A 20,183-nucleotide genomic window follows, 5' to 3' on the forward strand; every position below is an offset into this window, starting at 1 on the left:
TGGGTGTTTGGTGCTTTGTTTTCATGTGTGTGTGTGTATAAATATGTTTGTACATTTTATTTTGTTTGACATTCACCAAAAACTGTTCTAAACAAGAATGGCACTTAACAACCCTGGGTATCTCTCTGCTGTCACAGGGATGGCTGCTGTCCTTCTGAGCTTCTCAAGGAGATCACGCCAAGTAAAATGGGGGGGGGACTTGTGAGCCATAAGTTTTTAAATCATATAAATGATCCAGTAATTAACTAAACAACTTTCAAAAAGCTCTCAAAATCCACACCGATCGAATCATATAAAGGAAACTTTACTTGCAATGTCCCCTGCGTGCAAAAAATCTTACCACTACTCAAAACCTCCCCACCCGAATAATGAAAACTAGATTAATGTTGGTATGTCTTCAGGGCTTTTAGGTGGGTATTTGTTCATTTTAGATAACCATTTTTAAATAGCAAGTTAAAATCTGTGTTGTGTTAAAGGTGATTCATGGAAGGGCTTAAAATTTGCTGGTGAAAAACCTACTAAGCTGGTCAGCGATGCTGCCGCTCAGGACCTGCTGCATATGTGGGTGAACAAACTTGTCATCCCAACTACTTAAAACATTTTTTTGTTTTTATCCCAACCCACTCTTCACATGTAGGTCCAGCCTTTTCAGTGTCGGGGTTACTCCAGCTCAGCTAAAGCCAGGAAAAACAACTTTGTCGTAATCAGAATGTTAATTGTACATTGTTTACTATATTGTAAATACTGGTGAACTGTGGTCAATAAATAGTTTTATATTCCTTTAAAAAATCACAACCACAGGGTAATTGAAGAAATAAAGAATATAACAAAAAAATTCCTAGAAACAAAAAGAGAATGAAAAGACAATGCTTCACAATCCCTGGGATACGGACAAGTCAATATTGAGAGGATAGTTTATAACAATAAGTGTACATATCAAAAAGGAAGAAAAATTAAACACCTTAACACATCAACTATCACGATCAGAGTAAAACCAACAAAACCCCCAATCACAACTACAAAGAAACCTGCCCCTCCCCACAGAATAATTTATTTCAGAGGAGAGCACTGAAGCTGCAGCTCAGGGAGAGGGACATGTCTGATCAGAGCACATGGGAGCAAGTGAGAAGGGAGAAGAGAAAGTGGAGCACAACCTGGCCCACTAACCCTTGAGGACGATATTTCCATTCAAAGCAGCCAGTCCACAGAGAAGACCATATGGCCGGCCCCACTATGCAACACAACATCCCTCAGTGACCAATAGCCCTACAGAGGACAACACTGGAGACACAGTGAGGTAATTCCGTCTGATCTGATCCCACCACACCGAGGCAAAACACCAAGGGCGTGGAAAAGAACAGCAAGAGGAACAGAGCAACAAAGTCCCCAGGGAATACCAAAAAATAGACTTTGGGGCCAGGGCTTGGCACCCCATCAGACTCAACTGGAAAACACTCCTGAAGGCCAACAAACAGTCCTTGAACTATCTACAACCTTTTCTTTTTGTTGTTGTTGGTGTGTTGTCTTGTTTGTTTTTTTATCAGTGGCTTTTTTGTTGTTATTTTATTTTGCTTGGTTTTGCTCTATCTTCTTTTTGTGTGTGTTACTATCTCTGCAGGGCCGTCTAAGTAAGAGGCTGGAAGAACAATCTGGAGGAGTAAACAACGGGACTAACATGGGAGAGGGGGAAGTGGGAGGAAAGGAAGTGGTGCCAACAAACTCAGGGACAAGGGAACAACAAGTGATCCAAATCTGTGGTGAGGAGGGTGTAGGAGGCCCGGCAGGGGTTGACCAAGGGTAATGTAACCGAGAGGAATTACTAAAACCCAAATGAAGGCTGAGCATGATAGTGGGACAAGAGGTAAGTAAAAGGAAATAGAGAAAACAGCTAGGAGGCAAAGGGCATTTATAGAGGTCTAAATAAAGGCATGTATATATGTAAATATATTTATATATGAGGATGTGGAAATAGATCTATGTGCATATATGTATAGGTTTAGTATTAAGGTAGCAGATGGACATTCACTCCCTCAATGCAAGAATACTTTGATCCATTAAACTGGCATTCTGTGATGCTCAGCTTCCCAATACAATCACTGAAGAAAAATGGGTGGATAAGCAAATGCGTTGAAGAAAGCTGATGGTGCCCGGCTATCAAAAGATATATCATCTGGTGTCTTAAAGGCTTGAAGGTGAACAAGCGGCCATCTAGCTCAGAAGCTACAAAGCCCACATGGAAGAAGCACACCAGCCTGTGTGATCACAAGATGCTGAAGGGATCAGGGTCGAGTGGAAAGGGGGAACTGATTACAAGGATCTACATATAACCTCCTCCCTGGAGGATGGACAACAGAAAAGTGGGTGAAGGGAGATGTCGGACAGTGTAAGAAATGACAAAATAATAATTTATAAATTATCAAGGCTTCAAGAGGGAGAGAGTAGCGGGGAGGGAGGGAAAAAGGGGAGCTGATATCAAGGGCTCAAGCAGAAAGCAAATGCTTTGAGGATGATGAAGGCAACAAATGTACAAAAGTGCTTGACACTGTGGATGGATGGATGCATGGATTGTGATGAGAGTTACGAGCCCCCAATAAAACGATTAAAAAAAGAGATCAGTTGGGTTCTTACATATTAAAGAAGATGACACTGGAAAGAGAATAAAAGAATAGTGCCACGTGCAATGCTGCCCCAAAGATCAAAGATCTAGGAATAAACCCTACCAGAGAAACAAAAGACTTACACAAAGAAAACTATTAAACACGTCGATAAGAATCTAAAAGAGACCTACATAAGTGAAAGACGTTCCCATGCTCCTAATAGGAAGACTCATTCTAGTGAAAATGTCAATATTACCCAAAACAATAAATGCAGTGCACTTCCAGTCTGCATCCCAGCACAATTCTTCAAGGAAATGGAAAACCAATCTCCAAATTTGTATGGAAAGAAAATAAATCCAGGAAAAACAAAATATTATTTTTTAAAAAGGGAGTAAGCTTTTCACTCCCAGAATTAAAAACCTACAGTAATCAAAACAGAATGGAATTGGTACAGTAACAAACATGAAGACCAAGGAATTAAAATCAAGAACCCAGAAAGAGAACGAAGTCCCTGAAGATAGCTGATCTCTGATAAAGGGCTAACACACATTAAGTCGGGGAAGAGGTAGCCTTTTCAATAATTCATGCTGGAAAAACTAGACCTCCACCAGCAAAATAATGAAACAAAGCCCATACCTCACACCTGTGAAAACTGAATTCAAAATGGAGTAAAGACCAAATTATAAACCTAGAACCATAAAGACCATCAATGAAAAAATAGGGACAAACGTAAGGGCTTTCTTTAATACAAGGCATCAAGACATACCAATCAAAATGAAAAATACCCAAACTACAGAAGACAAACTAAGAGATTGGGCCCTTCTTAAAATATAATGTTTGTGCACATCAAAAGATTTCATCAAAAGAGTTAAAAGAGAATCCACAGATAGGGAATAAAATATTTAGCAATAACATCAGATTAAGGACTCATTTTAAAATATCTATAGTAAACTACAGCACCTTAATAAGAAAAAAACAAATAACCTAATAAAAAATGGGCACAAAACATGAATAGAAAATTTACTAATGAGAACATCCAGACAGCCAACAATCATATGAAGAAATGTTCAAGTTCATTAGCTGTAAGAGAAGTACAAATTAAAACACCAAGATACCACCTCACACCAACACTCTTAGCAAAACTTCAACGAAAGAAAAGAAATATTGACGACAACGTGGAGACTGGAATTTACAACCAACATGGAAATCAGCATGGTGCTTCCTTAAAGCAAATTCAAATACAGTTACCGTATGAACCTGCAATCTCCTGCTTGAAATATACCTTAAAGAAATAAAGAGCAAAGCACAAACAGGATGCGCACACCTATGTTTATTGCAGCAATTTCTTTAGTAGCAAAAAGAGGGACACAATGAAAAACTCAACATATAGAGTAATGGATCAACTCTGGTACATTCATAAGGTGGAATATTATGCATCATTAAAAAACTAACACTTTAAGACATGAGCAAAGTTAGAGAACATTCTACTCAGCAAAGTTAAAGAATCACATAAAGATGAATAATTTATGATCCTATTATTATAAAGGAAAAGAAAAAACTGTTTTCATATTGAAGGGTAAGACTTCAAAGGTGGGCAGAGCCATGGGTGGGGATGGTGGGGTGAGTGGGAGGGAAGGAGCAGGACACTATGGAGGGAAGGAGGGTGGGAAAAGAAAAAATAGAAAGAATAACAACAACCACCACAAACATATATGAGGGCTTAATGGGGTATTAATGGGATATGAGGGTTTAATGGGCTACCGCTACTGACTTGATCTGATGACATGGCTGTGCAATACTTGGGGTGACGATTACATTCCACAAATCAACTGGCCATGGGTCAGTCATCGCATATGTTTAAATACATAAGCAAAGTTAATTTTCTTAAAAAGAGAAGGGGCACAATCTTAAAAGTCCTCCAGGTCCTTACGCACCGTAGATCTAAACATCGGTCTAAGTGTCTATGAAAGGAGGAAAAGTAAGATGGAAATGGACTGAAGATTCTTTTGTGACATACAAGTTCATTTCTTTAAATGCCGTGATAATTATTGGCAATTGGAATGCAACACCTGGAAACAAAGAGGAAGGAACAGTAGTTACAAAGCATGGTGTGATCATAGAAACAAGTTGAGATGACAGGATAGAATTTTGCATGATCAGCGACATCTTCATTGCAAATACTTTTATTCAACAACATAAATGGCAATTGTACACATAGATCTTACCAAATGGAATACACAGGAATTGAATTGAATACGTTTATGGGGGGAAAAATCGTGAAGCTCAATATCAATAGTGAAAATCTGGCCTGGGGCTGACTGTAAAACAGATCATCACTGCCTATATGTAAATTTAGATTGAAGTTAAAGAAAATTAAAACAAGTCCACGAGAGCCAAAATACATCCCACTTGAATTTCAAGAGCATCTCAGGAAAAGATTTGATAAGCGGAATATTCATGACAAGAAACTAAGAAATTGGGGGTTTAACATCAAGAATATCTTTTAAAAGAACAAAAAGATCAAAGTGGATGTCAGAAGAAACTCTGAAAGTAAAGCAAATGGAAGAAATACTGAAAAATGTAAAGGGCGAATCCAGAAGACAACATAAGGAAAGGTGCCAAGATCTAGTTTGAAAGCCAAAAGGAAGAATATGTTCAGCATAACTTGAGCTCGAAGAAATGAAGAAAAATTCAAGCCTTGAGTTAAAGGATTCTATGAGAAAAAAATATTGAACGATGCCAGAAGCATGACAAGAACATGGAAGGAATACACAGAGTAGTACCAATGTGAAAATCATTTCAATGGGCAGCACATGATCAAGAACTCATGGTCTTGAAGGAAGAAGCCCAAACTACATCGAAGCCCTTAAGCCTTCAGGGAAAACAAAGCTCCCAGAACTGATGGAATACCAGGTCAAAAGTTGCAACAAGCTGATGAAGCGTTGGAAATACTATGCTACGCCAAGAAATGGGGAAGATTAGGACAACTGACCTGGCCCAAAGAAAAGTGATCCAAAGATGATATTGAACAATAAAATTTTGCCGAGGATAATTAACTGTGAGGATGGGCAGGCCTGGGCAGTGCTTCACTCGGTTGTACGTAGGGTCGGGATGGGTTGGAACCAACTGAACAGCACCTAACCGCACCAGCAACAGTAGCTGCTCCGCTGCCGCTGCATGCCTGCACCGTGTGTCCTCCCTCAGTGCCCACCCCTACCCTGCCACCGTCTGGGTCTATTCGCCGTTCTTCTAACGCTGACGTCTTTAGATTTAGGGCCCAGTCTACTGTGGCATGACCTCAGGAACACAACCTAACAAAACAGAAACCCTTCTGACTGAGTTGACTCTGACTCGCAGTGACCTCATGTAGGTTCGAGTACAACTGTGCTCCATCGAGTCTTCGAAAGTAGAGTGTTTAGGACTTTCTTCTGCGGAACCCTCTGTGTTGACTTGAACCACCAATGTCTCAGTTAGGAGCCAAACGCTTAACCGGTTGCACCACTAAGCAACTCAACATCATAAAAGGAAACCCTTAGTTCTAAACAGGGTTACAACTATAACGATGGGGTTTACGATTTTCACACCTATTTTGAAGGGGCCCAATTAGAGACCTAGCAGTGTCCGCTTGCTGGACAACCCTGAGTGAAGGACGGCTCCCTGGTGAGCGTTAGTCCTGCCTATAAACCGAGGGGCTCTCTGAGTGCCCTTTTCAGCTTCTCTCATCTTCCCCAAACGGAAGAAAACAGTTGTGATTAGGACTGGCCAGCTCTCAGCACTGGACAGCAGAAAGGGTATCGCTGCCAGCAAGAGGCAGGCTTCAGATCCTGACCTACTCTCCTTGGTTTAAAAAGGTCCCATATGGCCCCCAAAACACCAGGCGATGGCTGGATTCCATGCCTTGGCACTATAGGTTCTCCCTTTCTGTAAACGCTCCTTCTTTCCATTGAACTAAACTTCACCATCTTGCAAGGCTCAGCTCAAGCTTCACCTCCACCTGGAAGCCTCCCAGATTGTCCTGCCTCTCCAGTGTTAGACTTCTAACTGCTCATGGCTCAACTCACATAGCTGAGCATTCACGGCTGCCCCACATGTTCCATTTCAGGAGCAGATTGCATTTATTTATTTTATAGTGAGACATAATATTCAGGAAAGTATACAGAAGATAAATGTTACATTCAAAGATTATGAGGTGAATAGGTTTTTTTTCACTCTTCGACAAGAGTGAATTCCTGATGGTCTCGGTGCTCCCTGTGGCTGAAAGGCTTGCCTGTGCACACAGAACGAAACCCGGACAGTCCTGCGCCATTCTCACACGTGTCTGTATACTTGAGCCAATTGCTGCAGCCGTGGTGACAATCTACCTCCTAGAGGGCCTTCCTCTTCTCGCTGCCCCTCCACTTCACCACACATGATGTCCTGCTCCAGAGACTGTTCGATCCTGACAGTGTGTCCATAACCATCCTCGCCTCCATGGAGCACTCTGGCCGGACTTCTTCCAAGGCAGATCAATTTGTCCTTTCAGCCACCCAGGATCCTTTCAATATTTTTCATCAGCATCACAATTCAAATGCATCAACTCTTCTTCAGTCTTCTTTAGTCCGTGTCTGACTTTCCATGCATGGGAGGCGATGAAAAACACCATGGCCTTGGGTCAAGCAGACCTTCGTCCACAAAGTAACATCCTTGATTTTCAATCCTCTAAAAAGGTCTTGTGCAGATTTACCTACTGCAACGCGTCTTTGATCTCATGGCTGCTGCTTTCATGAGCACCGATTATGGATCCAAGCAAGCCCAAATCCTTGACAAATTGAACTTTTCTCCGTTTATCATGATGTTATCTATTGGTCCAGTTGTGAGGATTTTGGTCTTCTTTACATTGAGTCAGAACACACACTGAAGGCTGTCGTCCTTGATCTTCATCAGCAAGTACTTCAAGTACTCCTCATTTTCAATAAGCAAGGTTGTGTCATCTGCATATCAAAGGTTGTTAATAAACTTTCCTCCAATCCCGATGCCACATTCTTCTTCATATAATCCAGACAGACTGAATAAGTATGGTGAGAGGATACAACTCTGATGCCCACCTTTGCTGATTTTAAACCATGCAGTATTCCTTTGTTCTGTTTGCACCTCTGCCTCCTGACCCAAGCACAAGTTCCACCTGAGCACAATGAAGTGTTCTGGAATTCCCATTCTTCTCAAAGGTTATCCATAATTTATTATGATCCACTAAAACACAAGTAAACATCTGTTTAGTATTCTCTGCTTTCAGGCAAGATCTGTCTGACATCAGCAATGATATCCCTTGTTCCATGTCCTCTTCTGAATCCAGCCTGAACCTCTGGCAGCTCCCTGCCAATGCACTGCTGCAACTCTTGTTGGAAAACCTTCCATAAAATTTTACTTGCATGTAATATCAATGATAATGTTCTATAATTTGAACGTTCTGTTGGGTCACCTTTCTCTGAAATGGGTACAAATATAGATCTCTTCCAGTCAATTAGCCCGGTAGCTGTCTTCCACATTTCCTGGCATAGATGAGTGAGTCAGCTTGTTGAAACATTTCAATTAATATTCCATCAATTCCGTGAACCTTTTTATTTTTTGGCTAATACTTTCAGTGCAGCTTGAACTTCGTCCTTCAATACCATTGGTTCTTGCTCCTATCTTACCTCTTGAAATGGTTGACTGTCAACTAGTTCTTTTTGGTGCAATGACTGTGTATTCTTTCCATCTACTTTTGATGCTTCCTGAGTAGTTCAATAGTTTGTTCATAGACTCTTATGAGCAATTTATGGCCCAAAGCCCATATTCACAGTGAAATTGTTTATGAATGATGTAACAGGCTATACCTCAGAATCAGGATATGATAGCATGAAGGTCAAGTCTTCCATTTCTGCACTGCGTTCTCAACTCCTCAATGCCATGCAGGCCTCCTTTCAGGCCTACTCATAGCCCATACCTCACACGGCCCACCAGCCCACACCCAAGGACAGGTTCTCCTTGGTCTGCGGTCTGTCATTACTGACTCTACCACAGGGTTCCTCTAGGGCAGTGGTTCTCAACCTGTGGGTCCCGACCCCTTTGGGGGTCCAACGACTCTTTCATAGGGATCACCTGATTCATAATGGTAGCAAAATTACAGTTATGAAGTAGCAACAAAAATAATTTTATGTTGGGAGTCACCACAACAAGAAGAATTGTATTAAAGGGTCGAGGCATTAAGGAAGGTTGAGAACCACTGCTCTAGGGTTATGGCTCTTTTAAGTGGACTCCTTGCCTTTCTCTGTTTCCTTCTTCCTTCGAGTTCTTTTACTATCTGTTACTCCTGACAAACCTCAGTGGGGTTGGCTGTATATACTTAACTCCTTATCCATTTCCAGGCAGGGCCCATCCATGCCAGGAACAGACTAATCCTCTCCTTAGTAGGCCACAGATACTTCATTTATACATTTTATTGAGCAATCCCTGCAAACTGTATCCCAATCACAGGGCAGGCTGCAGTCCAAGGTCAGACAAAAGCATCAGACCAAGTCATTTACAGTGTACCTGGGAAATGTCAACAACTTGGACAAAAGTAGTAAATCCTCTGAGGTAGAAAACTAGGGCTTAGGAGAAAAATCTCTCAAGCTATTTTCCCTCCAAAGAACCAAGGTAAAATGTCACATCAAAGGAAATTATTTCACCACAATGACCATCAAACAAATAATTTTATTTATGAAATTGCCATGTTTAAATCTTACCAAATGAAGGCACTTACTACAATGCATTCAGTTATCTATTAGTTTATTCAAATATTTTATTAATTTTTTTGTAATCCAAGTGGTATTTTTAATTTAAAAAAATCAGTTTATTGGGAGCTCTTACAGTTCTTATCACAATCCATCCAGCCATCCATTGTACCAAGCACATTTGTACTTATGTTGCCATCATCATTTTCAAAACATTTTCTACTTGAGCCCTCATTTCTACCCCCTCCACAGTTTACTAAATATTGTACGTGCCTGACAGTAAGATGCAACTGTGAATAGGGCAAAGATCAGGCAGCTAGTCTCAAGTGGACTACCTAAGCAGGTGACATGGAATGAGAGACAGAGACTAAAGAGCGTCAGGTCTTGGGGGATACCTAATGTGGATGGCCAGAGAAGCTACAAGAGACCATGACAGGCTGGAGCCAATGAAGCCAAAGACAGGAGGAGTGGCCAAAGGTGGGTGTAAGCAGCAGAGCTGAGTCTCTAGAAAGGATGGCTCAGGGTCAGGAATGGAGGCTGTGCAGACCGCCCTGTCAGAGGATGACAGCCTGGCCTCTGGAGGTCAGCAGGGGCTGTGCACAGTGACGAACAGCAGTGAGACAGGGTGAAAAGTGGGGCAGATGTGGATTTCCCGGTGGTAGGGGGAAGACCTTGTGGTGAAGTGACTTATTGATCTGGCTCATCTAGCCACTGTCCCTGTAACTCCAGAAAATGACTGCACTGGACCATGCTGATTGGGTATACTTCCTCTCTTCCTGATGGGTGACAGAATGTGTGTGTGGGGGGAAGTGCTGGTAGGAGTATGATACAGTTGTGAGTTACCATTAACAGGTTTGATTGTGATTGTAAAAACTTGGAACTTTAACATGGGGGGATGGTCATTTTGCAATCCTGCTGGGTATAAAATAAGTCATCTCAAAAGCAGGAATGGAGACAGAGGGTATCTTACTATCAAGAAAGAAGAACCGGGAGTGGAGCATGTCCTTTGGACTCTAGCATACTGAACCTCCTTGATCGAGCAAACGGAGCTGTGGCAGAAGAGGAGTGGCAGAGGAGGTGTGGCAGAAGCACCAAAAGCAGGAGACAGAATGGTGGGCTGCCTAACCCACAGAGTGAGTACATCTGAGCGCCTTTGGGCAGCACAATGAGATGCCTCCAGCACTTAACTGGAAGAGCTGGGCTTCCTGACTCACAGAGTTAGCGCCTTCGGGCTGTGCGTTATGATGGGATGGGGTGCCTTTGGGACATTTATTGGTGGCACTAAAGGAACTTTTTACATTACCTGAGCAAGACAGAAGCCAAGAGACTGTGGCTAAGATGTCTTGGATCAGAGAGAGGTGTGCATGCCGGCACAGCTACAAGGTTATCCTAGCCAAAGACATGTACCCTGTGCATTTCTGATCCTGAATTGTAACCTATTCACATGCCTAATAAATCTTATAATTGTGAGTATGGCTTGTGAGTTCTGCGTGGCTGGTGCAATAAATTATTGAACCTAGTTGTGCCCTGGAAGGGATTGGTACCAGAATCGGCCTTGGACAAATGTTGAGTGTGATTTGATTTTTCCCCTGTGATGCCACAGGTCAGATGATCCCTCTCATGACTCTCACAGACCTGCCGGTCCCCTCCAGCCCCACCTCCTATATAATTCCACTCCTTTATATTGTTCCTGCACCCGATTTTTTATCCCTTCAATTCACAGTGCTCATGCCCACTTGAGGGCCGCTGTACTTGCTGTCCTCTCAAGTGGAATGCTCTGTCCCAGATCTTGCCATGGCTTGCTCCCTCACACTCCTCAGCTCTGCTCAAAAGCACTTCCTCCTTCCTCGCCCCAGGCAGTCTATCCACCTTGACAGTGGTTTTTTGTTTGCTTGTCCTTTAATGCCACACAACCTAACCAAATCTATTGAACTTCCTGGCTTATCATTCACTTCCTTTTCTAGAAGGTAAACTCCACCAGGGCAGGTACCTGGTGACTTATATCTTCATTTCTCAGAAAGAGTGCCAGGCACACAGTTAAGTGCTAAATTAAGACCTAGTGAAATAAATACATTTAGGTTGAAGCAAGAGGAGGGTCAGGGAGGAGCTGAGGAAAGGCAGCGAGCAGATACAGATGGGGTGGGGGTGGGGGGCCAGAGGGAAAGTATGTGCTGAATAGGAGTGAAGTTACTTTCTAGGAATGGGGAGAACAGGGCTGCAGCCTGAAGACGTGAACACAGGCTTTGATCTGCCTCCTCTGGGGCCTAGAAGGGAGTGTTTGCAATAGAGCCTAGGGGCAGGCGCCACATTTCGATCCAGAAGTATACAGCCCTGCTAGGGAATGTCTAAGCGGAGCTCTGGTGGCATAGTTGGGCTGCTAACTGCAAGGGCAGCAGTTCAAAACCACCAGCCACTCAACAGGGGCAAGACTAGGCTTTCCACTTTTGTAAGGAATGACAGCTTCGGAAACCCACGGGCGTAGTAACCTACCACAATTAACCCCAATGTACGTAACTATGATGCAGCAGTCAATTGAGATGTAGCCATTTTAGCAATGCAACCATATTCTATCAATTAGCCTGAGTATTGTCATTTGTACTGACCCAAGTAAGGCCAGTTTGCAAATCCTGTAATTCTTTTTGTAGCTGCTAAACCAGGCCGTATATTTTAAATTTTGCTGATCAGTGTCAATTCCCCTTTTCTCATCCAATGAGTCACCACCTGCCCCATATGCCTTTCCATCCAAGTTCCCCCTTTCTTCATACAGTGTAACGCCACCACCCACCACCCATCCATCTTGTTCCCTCCACAGAATAAAAAGCTCTCACTTTAAGCACTCTGGGTCTCGGGAGAATTAGACTCTAGGACCACCGACTCAGAAAGACCTGCTAACATTGATGAAAGTAGCGCATGGGCTGATTGATCTCGTTCTGGCACCCACAGGGGCAGTTCCACCTTGTCCTGTAGGGTCACCTTGAATTGGAATCGACTCAGGGGCAGTGGTCTCATCGGTGGGAGCCATGGTCTGCCTGGTCAAGCCAGCAGGGCACTGTGATGGCAGTCTCCCCCAGAAGACAGGTAAGCCTTGGAGGCCGTGAGACACGGGGGAGGAGCATAAACTGAACGTATCCCCCAAATACATGCCCCAACTCTAAGCCATATGTGAACCAGGTCATGGGGATAGGAAGAGCAGCACAGACACCGAGATGCTGGCACGCACACACAGGCAAAAGGCAGCTGCCACGTGGACACCCGGCACCAAGGAATGAAGGCACTGCAGGGCTAGAGAAGCTGAGGCAAGGACCCGCTCCCAGATCAGGTAAAGAGACTTCCTGTAAGGCCAGGGCCTGTCAGCCTCTTAAACTATCAGTTGTTACAGCAGCATGAACTAAGGTGGGGACTGCGGATGGCAGATTGCAGGAGCAGCCCTGGCTCCTGGGCTGATCTCAAGGGAGCTGGTATTTAGCTTGAAAAGCCTCCATTTGTGTGAAAAACCAGGCTCATTGTCAGGAAGAACTTACATGACAGCCAGCCTTTGAATGCCTTCTTTCACCACCAGCTCTATTTTTAAGGGCTTTTCTTGCGCCCTCCTCTTTCCTTCCACCTACACCCTTTGTGTGTGTCTGTGTGGGAGAACGGAAAGGTCAGGCCTGTGCTGGACCTGCTGGGATCAGCTTCCGGTCTGGCTCCAAACACCTCTCCCCTTCTGAGGCATTACCCCAAAACATCTGGGGGCGGGAGGAGGTCACCACCTCACACCCAGACACACTTCCTGAACCCCCGTGGGGGATTTGCTAACTCCTCACACTTGGCCAGGTTGCTTTCTTGTGGCGGTTGGAAACTTGCTACACCAGGTGACTTGGGTAGAGTGAGGAGGGATGTGCCTTCAAGAGAAAGAGGCTTTTGAGGCAAAGTGGAAATCAAAAAAACCAGGAGCACATGATCCTTCTCTCTGCTCCCCACACCACCCAAAATCCCACTGCCAAAAGGTCCTGGGAAAGCCCTCAGTCCTATTAGAGCCTCCCTTTGCGCCTGCACCCTGCTCAGTATTTCAGGGACTCTGGTGCTCTGAGCGTTGCCAGGGAGTCGCAGTAGCCTTGCAGGGGGTCTGTTACCCGCAGATATTAATATTACATATATCGATCCATCCATCTATGTCTTGGTATAGACCCTAGGAAAAAAATCTTGCATACCTTTATTATAAGGAAGCGTGATGAAATTCCCTGCCCTGCTGTGGTAAAGCAACAAAGGAGCAACAGTGTGGTGCCCACAGGCAGGGAAAGGCCAAGGGAACGGGCGGGGGTGAGGGTTAGGGGAATCCCACCAACCCACTGTCCTGGAGTTGATCTGACTCATGGCGACCCCCCCGTGAGTTCCAGAGAAGGACTGCCCCACGGGGATTTCTCGCTGTCCTGTTTGCAGAGGCCACTCTCCAGGCATTTCTTGCACAGAACTGCTGGGTGGGTTTGAACTGCCCAACTTTTGGTCAGAAGCCAAATGCAAACCATTTGTGTCGCCCAGGGAGCACATCCATAAAATGAGTATCATATGGTGAAAAAAAATTATTTTAAGGAAAAAATATACATATCGTTCCATGTATCAACAAATAGCCCAGTGGCACAATGGCTAAGCAGAACTCACCAAAAGGCTGGTGCTTTTTATCCACTAGTGGTCCCGTGGGAGAACAAGCAGGCCATCTGCTCCTCTAAGGGCATGTTGCTTACGAGAACCAGGGGCAGTTCTGCTCTGTCCTGCAGGACCACTCTGAGCCAGAAGGGACTCCGCAGCACACAGCAACATGCATCAGCCTCATTAAATCTCTCAGATACTATGGAAAGAACTGAATCAACTGACTCCATAGATGGTATCATTTGTTAGGATTTATGCAAAAAGCATTAATTCCACAAACAATATCATCTATTTGCACTCAAAATTATATGATAGATATACAAGAAGAGCTCTGGAAGGATACACACCACAGGGCATACTAGTGTTTCCTTTGTGAAGGCCCAGGGATTAAGGATGAATGTTCAGGGCTTCCATATGATGCTTTCATCAGCTAATACACTCAATTGCTAACTGAAAGGCTGGGGGTTCAAGTCCACCCAGAGGCCACTCAAAATAAAGGCCTGATAAATGAGTTTCTGGATCTGAGGGCTCAGGACCATAGTTCCAGGGGAGACCAAGGTTAGTTGGCTTCATATAGTTCACAATGGTCTGTACCCTATTTTGATGAGTAGTGGACAGTCACCCAAGACTCAATTATTAGTCTCTCCCTGTCCAAAGATGCAAAACCATGAACATTGAAAGACACCTGGAAAGTCCAATGGACTTAATGGACCTCACGGACATCCTTCTCCACAACCCTGAGACCAGAACTCGACAGTGCCCTGCTACCACGACCAACTGCTCTGAAAGAGATCATGTTAAAAAGTCCTCGATAGAGCGGGAGAAAAATAGGAACCAAATTCAAAAGTCATAAAGGGACCGGCTTAATTGATCAGCTAGAGCCTGGTGGAACCACAACTATGGCCGTCAGTCAGCCTCAGGTCTGGAACTGAGCTCACCCACTTGAATCCATTTTCAGCTCACCAACAGCCAAGTCAATAAAAGGAACAACAGCAGTGATGTATGCATAGCTTAGAATAATCACTCATTGGACAAAAGGGGCAGCCCACATCCAAGGACAATGTTCAGGAGGGTTAGGAATGGAAACAGAAACCAGAGGTGGTGGGATGAGTGCTGGGACATTACGGGGATTGCAAGGAGTAAGGTTTATACAATGTGTATGCATTGTGGAATGTAAAAGGGATCGTCTCTGTGAACCTTCACCCATTTCACAGTAAAGTTTAAAAAACAGATAAAAAGGAAGGGCTGGCAATCTCCTGAGAAATCAGCCAGAGAACACCTGAGGAAGCGCAGCACTCTCCTGACACACACGGGGTCACCACGAGCTGGAGGCAACAAGATGGCACTGAGTGTGCAACAGTTTAATGTCACAAGGAGAATCTAGTGAGCATGATTTATGCAACTAAGGTTTAATTCCTAAAGGTTATTTCAACACTGAAATATAATGTGAGCCTCTGAAAGCATGATAGAGGGCAGCGATGCTCACCCTCTGAAGTAGTTAGTTGATTGTGCCAACCTGGCCGATACACACGTGGGGTTAATTAAAGGCAGAGGGCTAAATGGCTCCGTGAGCCTCGTCTTTCTAGTTTTCAGGTCTCTTGCTTTGTGATGGTGGGACCAGGGTGCAAATGCCTTAGCCAGTTCCCTGCTTCAGCTGGCAAGGCTCACTTCCTGCAAGACATCCCCAAGGAGAAGCCGCATGGATCTACTACCCTGATGCAGCCCTGGGTGCTGGAGCAGCCATGTGGAGACCCCTGCCAGCGCTGAGATGCTTACACGTTCACTGATTTGGCTTTCCTCCTGCAGTCAGCATCATTGCGTGTGTTTTGTGAGATGGAGGAGGACTTTGTGAATTGGTGTTAGACATATGGGTTAATGGGCTAATGTTGGACTTGTGGGCTTGGGCAGCACCGGGCTGGGATGTGTTCCTGAAACACACTTAACCTTTATATAAAACTCTCTCTTATACATGTGTTTCTGTGGATTTGTTTCTCTAAGGTACCCAGACCAATACACCCTCATTCTGCAGATAAGGTTGGGACCCAGCACGTGACGGGACCGGAAACAAAGCCATATACTTACTTACATTCCTCCTCTGGTCTGAGAATCACAGCATGCCTCTATCTCTGACCCTGGATCCCTACACAGACCTCTCCCCTGGAAGCCACTGGCTCTGACTGGCTTGGATCCAGTGGGAACACAAGAGACCCCTTGTTCAATGTGCAGCTCTATGATTGCTGACATTGCGACTGTTGAATCCCATTTGAACTTGGACAAGTTGCTTTCCCACAGTCTTACCCAAAAGCTCTGTTCTGAGTCTTCTTAGACTCATTACTCACCTCTCAGTCTTAAGAGTAAGCACTACTATTATCCCAATGTTACAGATGGGGAACTGAGTGAGGAGCAGACAGACTAAATACATTGCCCAGCTAAGACAGACAGCAAGTGGCAGATGTAGGCTTGCATCGATCTTATTTCTGAGGCTACCTGCCTCTTGAAAGCTCCACACTCCTGGGGGCGTCCAAGCAGCGGACTAGACACCAGAGCCTGGGAAGTTGATGAGTTAGCTACCCCAAGTTCAGGGTCCTAGGACTTCATGTGTTTGCAGTGGTCCTGGGCAGGTTCCACAACCATGCTGCCTCTCAGATCTGGAAACAACAGATAACACTGGCCAACACACATTTTGGTGCCTCAAATGTTAGATGTGTGTTTCTGGGTAGGTTTGACCCGCTGATTCCAAAAAGGGCACCAATTTCCCCCCATCAACTCTAGTTTTTGAGATACAGAACATAATCAACACACCACTCTTCACTCTGCTTGAGCATAAAAATGTAGATATTTTAATGTAGTGTCAGTTGGCCTGAGATAGAGGAAATGCGTGCTGGCTTGATTTACAGTAGTTTGTATTGTACTAAATATTTAGGTCAAATTATACTTCACATGGTGTCTTTTGATCCAAAGATATATTTGAAGAGTAGAAATTACATGTACTTAGAATTTTCCCCCAAGTATCACTTCACCTTTATCAGGAAACGAATAGCAGGCAGTCCAATTTCTGACCTTAAAAAGAGATGAGTGACTGCACGATACATAAAGAGCCCTGATGGTGGGTTATGTGTGAGACTGTTAACTACAAGGTCATCTTGCAAGAGAAAGGTGAACATTTCTGTTCTCATTAAGATTTACAGCCTCAGAAATCCACAGGAGGAGTTCCAGAGGGTCATTCTGAGTTGTAATTGACTGTCGGGTAGTGAGTTTGGTACAATAAGTAGAGATTCAAATGTCCTGAAACCCAAAATAGGTCTGTAAAGAGTTCAAACTCTTTATTAAAATTAAATGTTCCGGTCTTGTTATAAGATAGTACAATTTGGGGGGAGGGGATACTCCGGATAGGGCAAGATATGACAAAATAACGATGTATAAATTACCAAGGGCACGTGAGGGAGGTGGGAGCGGGGAGGGAGGGAAAAAAAAAAAGGACCTGATGCAAAGGGCTTAAGTGGAGAGCAAATGCTTTGAGAATGATTGGGGCAGGGAATGTATGGATGTGCTTTATACAATTGATGTATGTATATGTATGGACTGTGATAAGAGTTGTATGAGCCCCTAATAAATTGTTAAAAAAAAGATAGTACAATTCCTCCACTTGTGCACAGAACTCTTAAAAAGAAAAGTTAGAGGGAGCCCTGGTGGCATAGAGGTTACATATTGTACTGCAATCAGAAAGGTCAGCAGTTCAAAACTACCAATCACTCCACGAGAGACTGGACTTTCTCTCCCACAAAGAGTTACAGTCTCAGAAACTTGCAGGGGCAGTTCTACCCCGTCCTATAGGGTCATCATGAATCGGCATCAACTCAATGGCAATGAGTTTGTTGATCTTTCAGTGCATGAAATCCAAGATAGAAAAACCCCTCAGAAATAGTAATAGGAATTGGAAGAGATGGGGAGGAGGGGAAAAGGGGGAACTGATAGCAATGATGAATGTACAATCCCACTCGAGGGGAACAAACACCAGAATTTTAGGTGAAGGGATACATTGGACAGAGTGAATTATGGCAAAAAAACACCCCAGTAATAATTATAATAGTATTCAGGGAGGTGGTAGGGTGGGGGAGAAAGGGAATAAAGGGGAGCTGCTATCAAGGAGCTCAACAAGAAAGACAATGTTTTGAAAATGATGATGGCAGCAATTGTACAACTATGCTTGATCGACTGGAACTAACAAAGGATTGTAATAATACCTGTAAGAGCTCCTAATAAAATGTTAAAAAAGAAAACAGGTTAAAATGTTTCTTATAAAGAAGCTTGGAGTCAACCTTCCTTCTGACACATTTGACATGAATTATCTATCCATTGACTTCTACGTATTAAAATATGGTCTGAAGTGTTTACTGCATAGTTTTAAGAAGAAAAATTAGCCTTAACAATATTTATGAAAATTACTATAAAATATTACATTTTTGACTCTCAAAATTTCCCCCCCGCATCTAAAATGTGTCTTTTCGGTGTTTTTAAAATTTTTCTTTCTTCTCCAACTGCCTTCCTGCTTTGCATGATCCAATTTGTAGTCTCTAACTATCACACAGACTCCCAAATTAAAAAGGAAAACTCACTGCTAGCTAATCGATTTTAACTCATAGTAACTCTACAGGACAGGGAACTGCCCTTCCCACTTTCTAAGCCGGTAGAGTGTCTGGTGGGTTTGAACCACTGGCCTTATGAGTGGTAACTTAATATATAACCAACTAGCCACCATGGGTCTATACATAGCTTCCCTTTGAAGTCCCTAAATACCTCATTCTTTTTCAAATATTTCTTACCAGTTTTGTCTTATCCTGTAATCTATGAGTCTGAATTCTTTTCATATTTACAAGTAGGATGATAAATTAATAAATTAGTATGACTTAATAGCTGAAAATAAAGTAGAACATCTTATCTAAGAAACTAGAGCTGATGTGCAATTTTCTGAATCAGTGCTCCAAATAACCCCCAAAAGAGGCCTAAAAACCAAGACACTAAAAAACAAACAAAATTTGTTGAACTGTGTAAGTATTATCCCCCTACTATTTGCCTAGCACGTTCCCATCTGTGTCCTCATTCTACCTGCCTGTGTCCCTCTGTTCTTGCTGTTAGGTGCCATAGCATCGGCTCCAACTCATGGCAAATCCCATGGGCAACAGAATAAGCCACCCCCCAGCCTGTGCCACCGTCACGATTGCTGTGCTTGACCCCATCGTTGCAATCATGATGCCAAGCCATCTAGTGTCTTTCACTTTCTCCCCTGACCCTTTACTTTATTAATCATAATGTCTTTTTAGGGACTTTCTCTCCTGATAACATGTCCAAAGCACACGAGACAAAATCTCATCCTCACTCCTACGGAACATTCTGGCAGCACTTCTTCCAAAACATTTGCTTGTTCATCTGACAGTCCATGGCATTGTCAATATTCTTCATCAACATTATCATTCAATGCATATTCTTCTCTAGTCTTCCTTATTCACTGTGCAACCTTCCAATCCATATGAGGTGACTGAAAAGACTATGGCTTGAGGCAGTCATATATTAGTTCACACAGTGACATTTTTTGCTCTTTAAACCTTTAGCCAGGTCTTGTACAGTAGCTACGCCAATGCGATAGCGCATTTGCTTTCTTGACGGCTATTTCCATGTGTGCTTATTGTGGATCCAGGTAAAACGAAACCCTTGGCAACTTTGAGCTCTGCTTCGTTTATCATGTCATGTCCACTGGTCGAGTGGCGAGGATTTGGGTTTTCTTCACACTGAGCTGTGATCCACTCTAAAGGCTGCACTCTTTGACCTTCATCAATGAAGGCTTCAATTCTTTTTCATTCTCAGCAGGCAAGGCTGTGTCGTCTGCATATCACAGATGATCAATGAGCTTCCTCCAATCTTGATGTTGCATTCTTCTTCATATTGTCCAACCTCTCAGGTGATCTGCTCAGCATAAATGTTGAATAAATCTGGTGAAAGGACAAGAATCCTTATGCCCAGCTGTCCTGATTTTAAATCATCTTCTGTCAGAATGACTGCCTCTTGGTTTATGTACCAGGTCCACATGAGCACAATGAAATATTCTCGAATTTCCATTCTCTGCAATGTTATCTATAGTTTGTCAGGGTCCACACAGTGAAATACCTTTGCAAACGCAATAAAACACAACCAAATATATCTTTCTGGTATTCTCTGCTTTCAGTCAAGT

The 20,183-nt window shown here is 43.5% G+C and overlaps 1 protein-coding gene across 2 annotated transcripts in view; it reads right to left on the reverse strand.

The window, feature by feature from the left end:
* The window catches only part of FGD5 (FYVE, RhoGEF and PH domain containing 5), a 152,649-nt gene that overhangs the window by 61,986 nt on the left and 70,480 nt on the right, over positions 1-20,183 (reverse strand). The gene's annotated exons all lie outside the window — the stretch shown is intronic.

The sequence above is a fragment of the Tenrec ecaudatus genome, chromosome 5 (assembly GCF_050624435.1).
Source record: "Tenrec ecaudatus isolate mTenEca1 chromosome 5, mTenEca1.hap1, whole genome shotgun sequence".
NCBI classification, from domain to species: Eukaryota; Metazoa; Chordata; class Mammalia; order Afrosoricida; family Tenrecidae; genus Tenrec; species Tenrec ecaudatus.